Genomic DNA, 14,051 nt, shown 5'->3' on the forward strand with positions numbered 1-14,051 from the left:
TTCCAGACCCATCCAACCCAGAAGTTAGTGGTTCCTAAGAATAGCGTACATGAAGACATAGAGGTATGTGTTGAAAAGCAGATTTTGGGCCAGCCTTTAGATTCAGCTGCTCTGGGGTGACTGAAACACTGTTAAAAACTTGGACTCTGCTGAAACCAGGAGGAGTGGAGACACCCCTCTTCACCCTGCAACTACCTTTTCCTGTCTCAACCACCTTTTAATGTCTTTCTAAAATTTGCAAAATTCTCTCTGTCGGTAGTTTTCCTAGGTACCTTGTCGAGCACCCTGGTTAGTTCAAGTCAAAGAAAACCATAAAAAGTAGACCGTTGCTGTCACCTCGGCCACAGGCTCAGACAGAGCCTGCATGTATTCCTGGAACCCCAGGCAGGAGTGGCGGCTGCTCCCCACATGCTGGAGTTGTGCACAGGGAAGCCCCGACACTTCTGCTCTTGCTCGCGGGGCTCAGAAACGAAAGCAGCTGCTGATTCTGAGAGTGGCAAGTTTGACAACATTTGGAGTCCCCTGGTGAGAACAGAGAGACCCCTGGCTTCCTCCCGGCTCTCTGAAGACAGGGGAGGGGTGCTGGGTGCAGGGAGGCCCAGCCTCGGCGGTTCGCGTCTCCCCGGGCCCTCATGGTCGTTCAACTGTGGCCGTGGGTGTGCGTGCTCCGGCTCTGCTGAGACGCGCTGGAACGCGGCCCTATCCCGGTCACTGTCCCCAACCCAGGCAGGCCCCAGGGACCAGCCCTTTCCCTGCCTCCCTAATGTCAGAGAAACAGCCGCTCGGGCCTCCAGCACCGCGGCTCGGCGGCAGATCCATGCAGCCCCTGAGCGCTCCCAGCCCCGGCCGGCTTCTCAGCTCGGGGGCTGGAGGCGGTGCGGTTCCGGGGAAGGGACCGCAAGTGGGGGCGGGCGCCGGAGTTGTTTGAGCAGTTCGGATGGGAGATCACTGGAGATAACCCAGGCCCTGGCTGGTGGCGCTCGACAGGAAACCCCGAGCGAGGGGACAGCTGTGGGCCGGCGGGGAGGGCGGTTCCCATAACCGCGCGGGAGCCGCGGCGGGACCGCGGGGCGGCGGGGCGGCGCGGGGAGGAGGGCCGGGAGGCTCCTCCCAGGCCCGGGCCTCCTCTCTCCCGGGAGGACGGTCCTTCACCAACTCGGTGCGTGACTTTGGGGCTGCGGTCCGCAGACCGTGGCCGTGGGCGCGGATGGGAAGAACCTCCCGATGCTGGTGCCCTTGGGCGTCCGGGCAGGACCGACCCTGGACGTGGGGAGGCCAGGGCGGGGAGGCTAAGCGGGAGGCTGCTCTAAGGCTCCGTCTCTTTAAAACCCGAAGAATTGTTAATCTCCGACGGTATCTGCGTCGGTTTTCAAATCTAAATGGCATTTCCTCCCCCAACTTCCGAGAAAGATGGGGGGCAGCGGTGGCGCGCTGCTCCTCGGGGGAGGGGTAGAGGGGTGCTTCTCCCCCAGGAGAGAAGCAGCTCCACGGGGAGGTCGCTGCTCCTGGCGTGTCCCTGTGCCTTGTGCCAGGTGGGCAGTGGCAGGAGAGTGAGCAGAATGGCCCTCAGTGGCCCCGCTTTGGCTGTCCAGCGCCCAAACCTGCTGGGCCACTTAGGGTCTTCAACTCCCAGCTTGCTTGCGGTGGGGACCCACTGGGTGCATCTGTTCCTGCAACACTGAATAATAATAATGACGGTGATCATGCTATTATCAGCAGTAATAGTTTTGTGTTCATATGTAATGTAATCATATCCCCCAAATTCCATTTTTGTGAACCCCAGCGAATAGCACCAAAAGTGCTCTGAGCCACTGCCGAGTTCAAGGCGCTTTGCTGGATGGGTCAGTTTATGTCATTCTGCCACACGCACTTCCTTTGATTTGAGGATTTATGTTATTTGTTTTTGTTTTGGCTGTTTAATCTTTTAAATGTAACAGCACAAAAAGATGCAAAGTGAAAAATAAGTAAAATTCTCCCAATCTCCAACTACCCTGGCTCCTCTGCTGAAGTAACTACTGTGGATAATGATTTTGTGTGTGTGGCAGTCCATAGATACATATTTTTTAAACTTTTTTTTTAATTGTGGTAGAAATACATAACAGGAAAGTTAACATTTTTCACGGTTTTTCAGTGCAATTCAATGGCATGAACTACATTCCCAATGTCGTGCGATCATCAGTGTTACTATCCACTTCCAGAATTTTTTCATCATTCCAAACAGAAACTCCATCCAGATACATTTTTATGTGTATGTAACTATACAGGCCCAGTGTAGTGGCTCATGCGTGTAATCCTAGTACTTTGGGAGGCTAAGGCCAGAGGATCGCTTGAGGCCAAGAGTTCCAGAGCAGTCTCAGTAGCATAGCAAGACACTGTCTCTACAAAACAAATAGAAAAATTAGTCAGGTGTGGTGCTGTCAGCTTATAGTTCCAGCTTCTGGGGAAGCTGAGGCAGGCAGATCACTTGAGCCCAGAAGTTTGAGATTTGATACAACTGTACTCCAGCCTGGGTCACAGAGTGAGACCTTCTTTATATGTAGCCTACATAATTTTTTTTATACTCAAACATTATACATACCATTCTAGAACTTTATTATTTTTTTTCCCCTAGAGCCAGGACTACAGGTGAACATCATCATACCTGGCTAACTTTTAAAATTTTTTGTAGAGATTGGGGTGTCATTATGTTGCCCAAGCTAGTGTTGAACTCCTGGCTTCAGGAGCGCCTCGCACCTCAGATTCCCTAGGATTACAGGCACAAGTCACTGTGCCTGGCCTCCCAAAGTACTAGGGAGGTAGTACTTTCTTTCTTTCTTTTTTTGAGACAGAGTCTCAAGCTGTCCCCCTGGATAGAGTGCTATGATGTCACAGCTCACAGCAACCTCAAACTCTTGGGCTTAAGTGAGTCTCTTGCCTCAGCCTCCCAAGTAGCTGGGACTACTAGCGCTCACCACAATGCCCAGCTATTTTTTGGTTGTAGCTGTCATTGTTGTTTGACAGGTCCGGGCTGGATTCTAACCCGCCAGCTCCAGTGTATGTGGCTGGCGCCCTAGCCACTGAGCTACAGGCGCCAAGCCTGGCCTCACCTTTTTTAAACACCTGATTATCTTATAGATCTTTCCTTAGTGGCACATACACTGTGTATTTTTTAAACTGCTATATACAAATATACCAGAATTTAGCAGGTTCCCAGTTGGTGAACATTTATATCATTTTCAAGTTTTATTTATTATTTGCTTCTGTAGATAATGATACAATAAATATTTCTGTACATCTGTCTCTGTATCCTGTGAGAGTTCATCTGTAGAATAAATTAAATTCTCAGTGAAATGGCAAAATCCTGCCTGGAATTTTGACATAAGGGGGTTTGATCTAAAGTAGATTTCTTTTCAATGGTGCTGACATCCAAGAGCAAAACACGAGGACTGTGTGCTGTGTGGGAAAGAACAAAGCCCTGACAAGGCCTGGCCTTTTGTCTGGGCTCTGCCACCTGAGCTGTCTGACTGCAGAAGAGTCACTTCACCTCCCTGACCTTCACTCTCTTTATCTGCAAAGTAGAGCCAATGAGATCTGCCAAGTTTACCTCAGTCAATTGTTGTTAGGATCAAATGAAACAAAAAATATAAAAGGGTTTTGTAAACAAAGTGTAGAGCAAATGTTTGGTATGATCATGATTGTCAGAGCTTCCAGTCCTGAAAGCCAAGTCCAAGCTGGCATGAAGAGGTAAGAATATGAATCTCTCTCTCTGTATATGTGTATCTATTTGTCATGCATGTATAGTGCCCTTTCTGTATGTATACACACACTGCACACATGTAGTATTCTATATATGTGCAGGTATGCATATGTACACACATGTGTGTGTGTTTCTTACATTGTGCTTGGCACATAACAAATGCGATCTGCTAACCCAAGAGACTTGTCCATTGGCCTTGGAGAGCTGTTGGTGGAATGAGCGGAGGGAGCTGAAACAAGAAACCTGCTCACCAAGGGAAGTCACTTGCGGGTCCTTGTCTTACTTGGCTGCAGGTATCACCATCCCCTCCCTGTGTTTCCTTAACAACCTGTGTTTCTCTCTCATGGCCACCTCCCCGCTCAGCTGGGAGGCTATCTTTGTGTCTGTTACCTCCTCACTCACCGCCTTGCACAAGGCCTGGGACTTTCTCTTAGTAATGGGTCACCATGTGTTTTGAGCACCTGCTATGGGTTAAGCTCTCTGCCTGGTCCTGGCTCACGTGCTGTATGCCCCCTCCTCACAATTACTGGGAAGTTAGGAATAATGGTGACTGTTTTCAGAGAAGGAAAATTTCCAGGGTTGCCATAACAAAGTACGACAGACTAGGTGGCCTTGGAGGGTGTCAGCAGGGTTGATTTTTTCCCTCGAGGTTCCTCTTCTTGGCTTATAGACAGCCTGTGTCTTCTCATCGTCTTCCCTCTGTCCTTGTCTAGGTCTTCATTTCCCCTTCTGAGAAGGACATCAGTCGTATTTGCTCAGGGCTCATCCTATTGACTTTTTTTTAGAATTTTTTCCCCCAATGGCCTTATTTTTAATTTAATTACCTCTTTAAAGGCTTTATCTCCAAATACAGTCGCTTTTTGAGGTATGGGGGGGCCAGGGCTTCAACATAAGAATTTTAGGAGAACACAATTCAGCCTGTAAGAGACCCTCATGAGTGAACACTTAGTGATCAATGTGCATTAATATAAATGAAAGAACAAAAACACGAACGATTTGCATCCCTTAAGTAGAAATAGAACCACTCTCTAATTGGAAACCATATTGGTTTCTGGGGACAGGGCAAGGAGAAATGAAGATTACCATGCCCCAGCCAGCACAGAGCAGGTAGGCAGCCTCGTAGCATAGAGTGGATTTTGGGCCTGTCCTACAGCTGGCCGGGGCTAGCCCAGGGGCCCAAGGCCACCATGAACCTTGCCTTACTCCAAATGGTTTTAATTTTCTTCTTTGAAATTGTATTAACATTTTTGAAATGTAAAGAACAGTGTGTACTTGTAAAAGGAGAAAACCCTGCAATTGCTCACCATATTCAGGATGAAGCCACTGGCCGAGGAGGCTCTGGTTCATGTCCCACGTGCTTGTTGCCCTCCAACCTGGTCTCCTGGTGTTCGGTCTCATTCATGCCACCTGACCACACCTGCCTCCTTGCTGTTCAGGTGTATCAGGCGCGGGTCCAACATGGGGCCTTGGCACCTACCTGCCAGTCCTTTGATGAGAGGGCCCTTCCTCCACAAAGCCTCACAGTGGACATGTTCTCCAAACACCATGAAAAACAGGATTCGTCTCCTTGGCCTTTCAGGCATTCATTTCCCTGCCCAGCAGTGAGATTGACTGTCTTTTTATATGTTTATAAGTGATTTGTTTTCCTCCTCTAAGAATTGCCTTGTTATATCTTTTGCTGATTTCTCTTTTGGACTATTAGTCTTAGCTTATATTTTTCAAAGATATTGATTGAATTCTAAACCTGTAAAAAGCTTTAGAAACGAGGTTGTTCATCACAGAGTTATTTACAGTGGTGAAAAATTGGAAACAAACGACCCCCAATGGGGAATGGTTAAATAAATAGTGGAAGGATTATTAGGCAGCCTTTTAAAAGAATATTCAATAAAATCATGAAGTAACATGAAATATGAACATATGAAGTAACTAACATGAAAAGTTAAATTCTAATACTAACTGAAAAAACAGAAGTTTCTTCAAGGAAAATGTTTTAATAAGAGATGATTCCATTTATCAGATAAACACTTTGGCAGTCTTCTGTCACATTGGAAGCTGCTGTGTTTGAAAGTGGTTTTAGGAGTGACTTTGATTTTTTTTCTGTTTTTCTACACTTTTATAGTGAGTTGATTTACTCAAAAATAAAAAGAAAAATGGGGCGGCGCCTGTGGCTCAGTGGGTAGGGCACCGGCCCCATATACCGAGGGTGGTGGGTTCAAACCCTGCCCCGGCCTAACTGCAATAACAACAAAAAAATAGCCAGGCGTTGTGGTGGGCGCCTGTAGTCCCAGCTGCTCGGGAGACTGAAGCAAGAGAATCGCCTAAGCCCAGGAGTTGGAGGCTGCTGTGCACTATGATGCCACGGCACTCTACCGAGGGAGGGTAGAGTGAGACTCTATTTCTACAAAAAAAAAAAAGAAAGAAAAGAAAATGAAAAATGATCACAAAGTATTGCATGAACTCTAACAGATTTAATGGAAATAAAAATACAAGAAGGGAAACATTTGTCCATAATCTTGCTACCTCTAAGAGATCACAGTCCCTTTCTTTCCTCTTCCCTTGGAAAGCTTGTCTATGGAAATATATAATTTATAGGTAATTGTGACTGAATAAAACATGAATATTTGGCCAATGCGGTGGCTTATGCCTGTAATCTCACCACTGTGGGAATCTGAGGCAGGAGGATTGCTTGAGCTCAGGAGTTAGAGCCTTGTCTGAATGAGAGTGAGACCCCGACTCATGAAAAAAATGGAAAAACCCAGCCGGGCATCTGGGTGAGCACCTGTAATCCCAGCGGCTTGGGAGGCTGAGGCAGCAGGATGCCCACAGTCCGAGTCTGAGGTTGCAGTGAGCTACGACGCCATTGCACTCTGCTCAGGGCATAGGGAACTCTGTCACAACAAAAAAAAAAGAATATTTGAAATCTAACACTGAGGAGGGGGTTAAGGAGACTTTGGCAAATTAAAGTAAAAGGCAAAAGATTATGTGTTGCCAACGAATTAGGTAGAGCTGGGCTGTAGGTCAAGGTGATTAGCATGTCTCCAAGTAGATCATCTGCTTTGGACACTGACTGGTGTGGGTCCTGCCTCACCTTAGATAGCAGACCATCTCTACTTGCTAGCCCCCTAGACCTTTCAGCTCCCCATCCCGCAAGAAAAAAGGCCAATTGTAGAGTCAGGATATTTCCACCTGCTACACAGATTCTCTCCTTGGAGAAGGAAGGACTTCACAGCCTGGTAGGGACCCCTCTCAGCCCTGAGGACCAGCATGCTATCCAAGGGCATTACCAAGTGGTGGTAACCAATGGCTCCAGACACGCCCGGGTTCAACCCTCACTCTAGACCTGAGACATGTTACTAACCTCTCGGAGTCTCAGTTTCCCCAATTATGAAGTCAGAGTCACTGCGAGGACTGAAAGGAAAAACTCGCATGTAGTTCCTGGCCCAGAATAAATTTGCAACTTGTGGCTACAACTAGACTGTGTGTCTAGGCTGTATCTTTCCTGCTGCGGTGATAGTTAGCTACTCAATGAAAGACAGCAACCCCCGGAGGGGGAGGCCTGGCATCACACCCAGCACCTGACACAGGCCCCCCCATCGCTGCTGCCACTGCCTTCCTGAGGACATGTGACTTCCTGTTTTCTAAATTTTTAACTTGCAGTGTCAACTCAGTTGTATCTGAGCCTGGGGGCAGAGCTGGGCAGCAGCAGGACCTTGGGCTCCAGGTTAGAAATGGAAAGGGAGGAAAATCAGGAGGCTGGTTACTCCCACCTGGATCATGGGCTATTGTGATTAATATTAATATTGAGTCCATCAGCTCCTACAAACTGAGGACTTACCAGGTACCAAACCCATGCCATTTAACTGTCTCATGCCCTGGAAGATAGCTAGAATTAGTCTGTGATCACACAGTAGCAGAGCCAGGACTTGGACTCAACTTGGCTGCCTTCCTAGGGTTTATTCTTACCTGTGATGCTAACTAAAGTGCTTCCTATTAAAGTGGAGACGAACTGGAAGGGGATGGGATTTGGAAGGCTGTCCTATAGAACTTAGAGGATCGGTGTAGTTTGTTCTTCTGAAGGCAGAACTAGGATCAAAGTTATTTTTGAAAGACTGAAAATTAGAACTCTCCACCAGTGATTGGTAGGTGGTGAGCTCACTGTCACCCAAGGTGTTCAAGCAGAGGCCAAAGGTACCTGCTAGAGAAGAAATTCCTTTTTTTTTTTTTTTTTGAGACAGAGTTTCATTATGTCACCCTTGGTAGAGTGCTATGGCGTCACAGCTCACAGCAACCTCAAACTCCTGGGCTTAAGCAATTCTCTTGCCTCAGCCTCCCAAGTAGCTGGAACTATAGGCGCCCACCACAATGCTCGGCTATTTTTTTGTTGCAGTTGTCATTGTTTGGCAGGCGCGGGCCAGGCTCAAAACCGCCAGCCTCGGTGTATATGGCTGGCTCCGTAACCACTGTGCCATATGGGTGCCAAACCTAGAGAATAAATTCTTGCAAAAGGTGGGAAGCTCTCTGGATGAGGGAAAGCCCAGAGACACTGGCATAAAGTGGAGAGAACAGGAACTTTGCATCAGATGCACTCAGGAAATTTCTAACTGCGTAACCCACTGGAACCTCAATTTCCTTTCCTGCAAATAGAAGTGATAATAATTCTGCCCATCTCAGACAAGGTTGTGCTGAGGATTAAACCAGATTGCAAAAGGGCAGAGTTCTCTAAACTGTATGGGGAGCACAAATGTAAGTTACATCATTATTTTGTGACTTGAGGAGCTCAGAATGTGTCTATGCACTACTGAGCTCCTCCTACACACTGAGCACTTTGTACATGATCATTATTGATTGTATCCTCACACACCCCTGAAGGGTAGGCATCCCCTTCCTGAGTTGGGGAACCTGGCCCACTTCTGTCCCCAGATCTGGTGGGAAGAGGTGGAAGGTGGGAGAACTTGTCTATTCCCACTGCTGCTGGAACCTGCAGAGCCTCTGTTGTGGCAAAGAAGGCCACTCAAGACCTGTGGGCTCAGCACAGCTGCTGTGCAACACACTTCCCCCACATTTTAAGTCAGTCGTATTAAATCTCTTCTGCAGACAGGGGGGCCTGAGTTGTCCTAGAACTCCAAGACAGGAAGAGGCATATGTTCTTTCCTCTTCTCCAGTGACCTGTGATATTCGAGATGAGGAGGGGAAACGACAAAGTGAAATCAAAATACACCATCTGTGCTTTGCAGAGCCTGTTGGGGGGAACTCCAGGATGTGAAACGTTCACAAGCTGTGACTAAGTGTTAAAGGCAGGCAAACAGCAAGGGCTGTGAATTCAAAGGACTCTGGGTCTCCTGTGACCACAGGTCAAGTCACTGAAGGCAGAGGGTTAAGAAAAGTCAGGAGACCTGTCATCCTGTCAGCTTTGCCACTAACCTGCAGGTGTTGTCTGGTGAAGTTGCTTCCTCTGGTCTCCGTTTATCAGCCTATGAATTGGGTCCTACTTACCTCTCCTGGGAATCAAATTCAAATTCAGTCTGACACAAGAATTTTAGAAGTTCAAATAAGAGTATCCTTACTAGTTAGATGTGAGGGAGTCCAGTAGTTTGCCCAGCTCCTAGACAAGATTTGCCGGAGGAAGATCCTGGCTGTAGGGGAAGGTGGGCATGGTGTGTGTTTGTGGCTTTGGGCTATGATAGAACCAACTTGATTAAGACCTAACAATACTTTTCAGGGAAGTTTATAATCTGGTCTGGAGACAGATGATACAATTCAGATACATTTCACTTGGAAAGATCAGATTCTGTAAGGACGAGTGCCTCCCCCAGGCTGCCCTCTAGAGCCTCAGAATCTTCCTGTTAATAGTCAGTGCTGTGAAACTTCCTACACTCAAGGCTTTTATGAAGATGGCAAAAGGCTGTTTTACACTATCTAGCTCACTCTCACCAACCAGCCTCACGACATTTTTAGAAGCAATGAAACACCTGGCCAGATACTTTGTATCGGCTCCAGCTGCCCCTGGGGGCTCCTGTGGGGGTCTCATGTGGCCTATTCCAGGAATCCTGCTACAAGGCAGGAGGGCACCAGCTTATATGCACCTGCTTATAGTAAGAATCGTGACAGTAACTAACATAATGGTACACGTATACTTATGGGGCCCCTCAACCCATTAAAATTACCTCATTTAGGGCGGTGCCTGTGGCTCAGCAGGTAGGGCACCGGTCCCATATGCCAGAGGTGGCGGGTTCAAACCCAGCCCCGGCCAAAAAAAAAAAAAAACCACCAAAAAAAATTACCTCATTTAATCCTTACCCTGGCCAGGCCCAGTGGCTCATGCCTGTAATCCCAGCACTCTGGGAGGTTGAGGCAGGTGGATCACCTGAGCTCAGGAGTTTGAGACAGCCTAAGCAAGAGTGAGACCCCTGTTTTTACTAGAAATAGAAAAACTGAGGCAAGAAGATCACTTGAACCCAAGAGTTTGAGGTTACTGTGAGCTATAATGCCACATCACTCTACCAAGGGCTCTGTCTCAAAAAAAGAAAAAGAAAAAAAAATCCTTACCCCATTGGAATTAATCATATTTAATCCTTACCACCACCTAACATGGGTAATATTATTATCCCCATCTTACAGAGGAGAAAACCAAGCCTTAAAGAAGTTCAGTAATACTTAGTTCAGAAGTACACAAAAATTAGCGTATAAGGACCAAAGCTTTAATCTTGTTCCTCCTCTCTGTGACTGTGAAATCTACATGTGATGCAGGGTATGGCGGCCTCCCCATGGCTGTGGGCTCCGACTTAGTTAGCGGCACCTGTGTAAAGTTGCAGCTCTGAATCACCATCCTGGCCATGCAGTGAAATCCCCAGGCCCAGGCCCCAGCCCCACCCAGGCCACTTAGATGGAACCTCATGGGAGAGGGTATTGGGAGGGAGTCTGTATGAGAAGCCTTGATCAGTCTCTGGGTCACCTTTCACATGCTGGAATTCTCCTGGGTGCTATGAACCTGGAGTGGAGATAGTAGCATGAACTAAAACAGCCTGTCCAGTTGTACACAAAGCAGCCACATGCAACTTCCTGAATACCTCTTAGGAAGCGGGGGGCTCACGCTGCAATGGAATGCGGTAGATAAATGACCCAGGTGCACGAGTGGCTCAGGGAAGGAGGCAAAGAGGTCTCTGCTTTGGGGTGTGAGGAGGGGGACAGGGAAGAAGCTGGCACCAGGAGGGCATCAGGATACCTTTGAGCTGGCATTCTGGAAAACTGGCTGCTGCCCCAGGGAAGCCCCTGTCCCCTGTGCGTATATAGCCTTAAGCCCACAAGGCCACGGGGGACTCAGAAGACCCTACCCAAACATTACACATCATTGTCTTCATTGAGGAAGTAGAAGCCCTGTCATTTACAAAAACACCTACCAAAGCATTACCTGATTTGATTCTCACTGCATCCCCAAGGTGGCTAGGATTACCCTAATTGCATAGATAGGGAAACTGAGGCCCAGGGAGGTGAGTTGACTTGTCCAAAACCACACAGCTAGTAAGTGGCAGAGAAAGTCCTAGAATCCACCTTCACTATTCTAACATCCCCTGGCACAGAGAAGATACTCAATGAGTATTTAATCAGTTATGTAATTCAATTTTTTTCTGTGCCACTGTGTGGAGCTTTCTGGGCCTTCCTCAGGACCATCCGTCCCAGCACAGGGGGACAGAGGACAGGGAAGGTCCCCTCCCCTCCCGTGAAGTATGCTGGGGTTAATATGCTCTTTGCTACCCCACTACATATAGCCTAGTTGTCATTGGTCATAAAATCATGCTGCTCTTAAAAAGAAAGAAAACCTGTCCCTATTACTTATCTCCAGGGAGGCTCCCAATTCTTCTGCCCCCCACCGCGCTGACTCTGCACAACACGAAGAAATATTTCTTCTTATTTGTGCTAAATTTACTGCCCTGTAATTTTTCTGTTCTCATTTTCTGTGACAGGCAGCTGGGCGATTCTCTCCCAGCTTTTATTCTGAGTCTCAACCAGGCCCGTAAATCGCTGCTGCCATTTCTTCTCCAGTTCCCAAAGAAAAAATTACCTGAGCTGTGGTGGCCTTCAAGGGAGGCTGGCTTGTCTTTCAGAGGCCTTTGGATCCTTCCTTGGGTCACTGGGGACTTGCAGCACTGCCTCAGGGCCAAAGGGCAGACAAACGTCTCTCCCTGGCCACCCCTTCCTCATTGCTGAACCCCCCTCTCGCTGTATCAGAGCAGCCCGCACTCTGATGTCAGGGGTGGGGGGAGAGGTGAAAACACAGAAGGTGCAGCCATTGGTCTCACGTGCTCATGGCCTAGCTGCAGAAGCATCTCAGAGTCCTCATGAGTTATGTTTGGAGAGTGCTTGGTGAGCTGCAGGCTCTTGCACCTACATCACTACTCTGAGTTTTCCCTAGGGGCTCAGGTGGTGGGGTAGAGTCTGATTTTGAGGGGTGTCGAGTGGAGGGTGCAGCTAACAACATCAGTGCTAGAAGAGAAATCAGCTTAGAATGTCAGGGAGGGAGGAAAGTACAGGTGTGTTCAAGGAAGAATGGAGTGTCAAAGCCAGGAACAAGAGGAGCAGGGTGATGGAAAGGCCTGGACTTTCAGGCTGGGGCTGGCAAGGCAGAGCCCTAACACGGCTGGACAGGCAGTATGGATTCTTCTCTAGAGGCTGGGTCATCAGTGATCTCTGAGCAGGGTTTGCAGGACATTTATGGAGAGATTTGCTGCCTGGAGCCAGGAGTGGTCCTGAACTGGGGCTGGAGTCAAAGGCTTGAGGACAAAGGGACTCAGCATGCTTTGTGTGGGGATGCTGTGGGCAGCTTTGAATTATCTGCCTCCATGGCTTTTGGGGGAATCCAAAGCAACGTCTCGCTGGGAAGGGTAGACAGGGTGGGCCTGGGGGCATGGGTAGGGGTTGGAGACACTTTTGGAGCTCAGGAGTCCTGCCTTGTGCTTACTGTGTGTTCTAAACCTGAACTCCTTAGTGCCTCAGTTTCTGTGTATTGCTGGTTGGAGGATCTGATAATAATTACATTTCAGGCGTCTTGGACAGAGTAATCACAGGTGAAATGTAATAGTTTTCACCCTCTTTAACAGAAGTGGCAGCTGAAAGAGGGTAAATAGCTTCCCTCAAACTGATAAGGCTAGGTCAGCACTTCAGCACACAATGTCCACTCTCTCAGCCCTAACAGACCCGCAGACAGCCACCAGGGGGCGCCCTGGCCTAGGGAGACACCCACGCTGGCGGGACTGGCCTTGAAACCTCTGCTCCCCAGGCAGAGGTGGAGAGAGAGATACAGCAACCCTGTTTTACAGACTGAGTTGCTGCACACTTAGCTAGTAGGAAATACAGTTAAAACTAAATTCTGCATCTGCTTGTTCACAGGGCAGTGATCTTTCAAATAAAAATGCTAACTTTTATTTAACCAGAATATTTGTCACACCTGACTCCCCAACCCATGGTACACCAATGTCAGTGCCAACTAAATAAATGTGCATTCACTACAGTTTGACAAAGTTCAAAATGGCAGTAGGGGTTAGGGACCCCTTGGAAATTTTGAGTGGAAGAGACTGAACAGAGGGAAACTCAGAGCTGCATTTTGTAGGCTGCATTAGGTTTGAAGAGATGGGAGGAAGAGTAGGGACAGAAAAGGAGGGGACATGAAGTGGGAACCCTGCACTCCGAGGCTGGTTTGGGAGAGGAGACAGAGGAGGCTGAGGCCATGGAGCTAGGACCCATGGGCAGGAGGTGCCAGGCCCAGGTGGATGAGATCCCCAGAGGTACTTCTGCACATTGCCCAGGAGACCCTATGTGGCCTAGAGGGAAGTCAAGCACTGGACCCTGCTGCCCGGTGTAGGAGAGTGCCTGGGCTGAGGAAGCAAAAAGTTGGGGGGCAGATTCATCCAAATCCTCACTATTCTAATTCATAGATAGTGCCACCAAGTCTCTGAGCCCAGCCCTTGCCAGTGCCCCAAAGCCCTATTTCTCCCTGTGGGTAGGCTCAAGGGGCCACACACCTTAGTCCAGGGGGCACCATTCATCCAGACATGGGCATCTTCCCAAGGCTTCCAGGGTTCATGGTTCACACAGGGGCTCACATATAGCTGGGCTCCCATGCCCCCAGGGGATAGCTTCACTTTCCTACCTCCTCACCTGCCCTCCCATCTCCCAGGGTCTGTGATCCTACCAGGTGCCACATCTGCCTTGGGGCAGTCTAGGATTCCCAGGAGCTAGTCCAGGAGGGTTGTGATCAGGGTGAGGTACGGGGATTGGATGTAATCTTGTCATGATTTCTCCTTGTAGGACCATCTGGGGG

At 48.5% G+C, this 14,051-nt stretch overlaps 1 protein-coding gene across 1 annotated transcript in view; it reads left to right on the top strand.

Annotated features, from left to right (window-relative positions):
• Nucleotides 1–14,051, top strand: part of CD247 (CD247 molecule) — an 86,755-nt gene that overhangs the window by 60,926 nt on the left and 11,778 nt on the right. The gene's annotated exons all lie outside the window — the stretch shown is intronic.

The sequence above is a fragment of the Nycticebus coucang genome, chromosome 10 (assembly GCF_027406575.1).
Source record: "Nycticebus coucang isolate mNycCou1 chromosome 10, mNycCou1.pri, whole genome shotgun sequence".
Classification (NCBI taxonomy): Eukaryota; Metazoa; Chordata; class Mammalia; order Primates; family Lorisidae; genus Nycticebus; species Nycticebus coucang.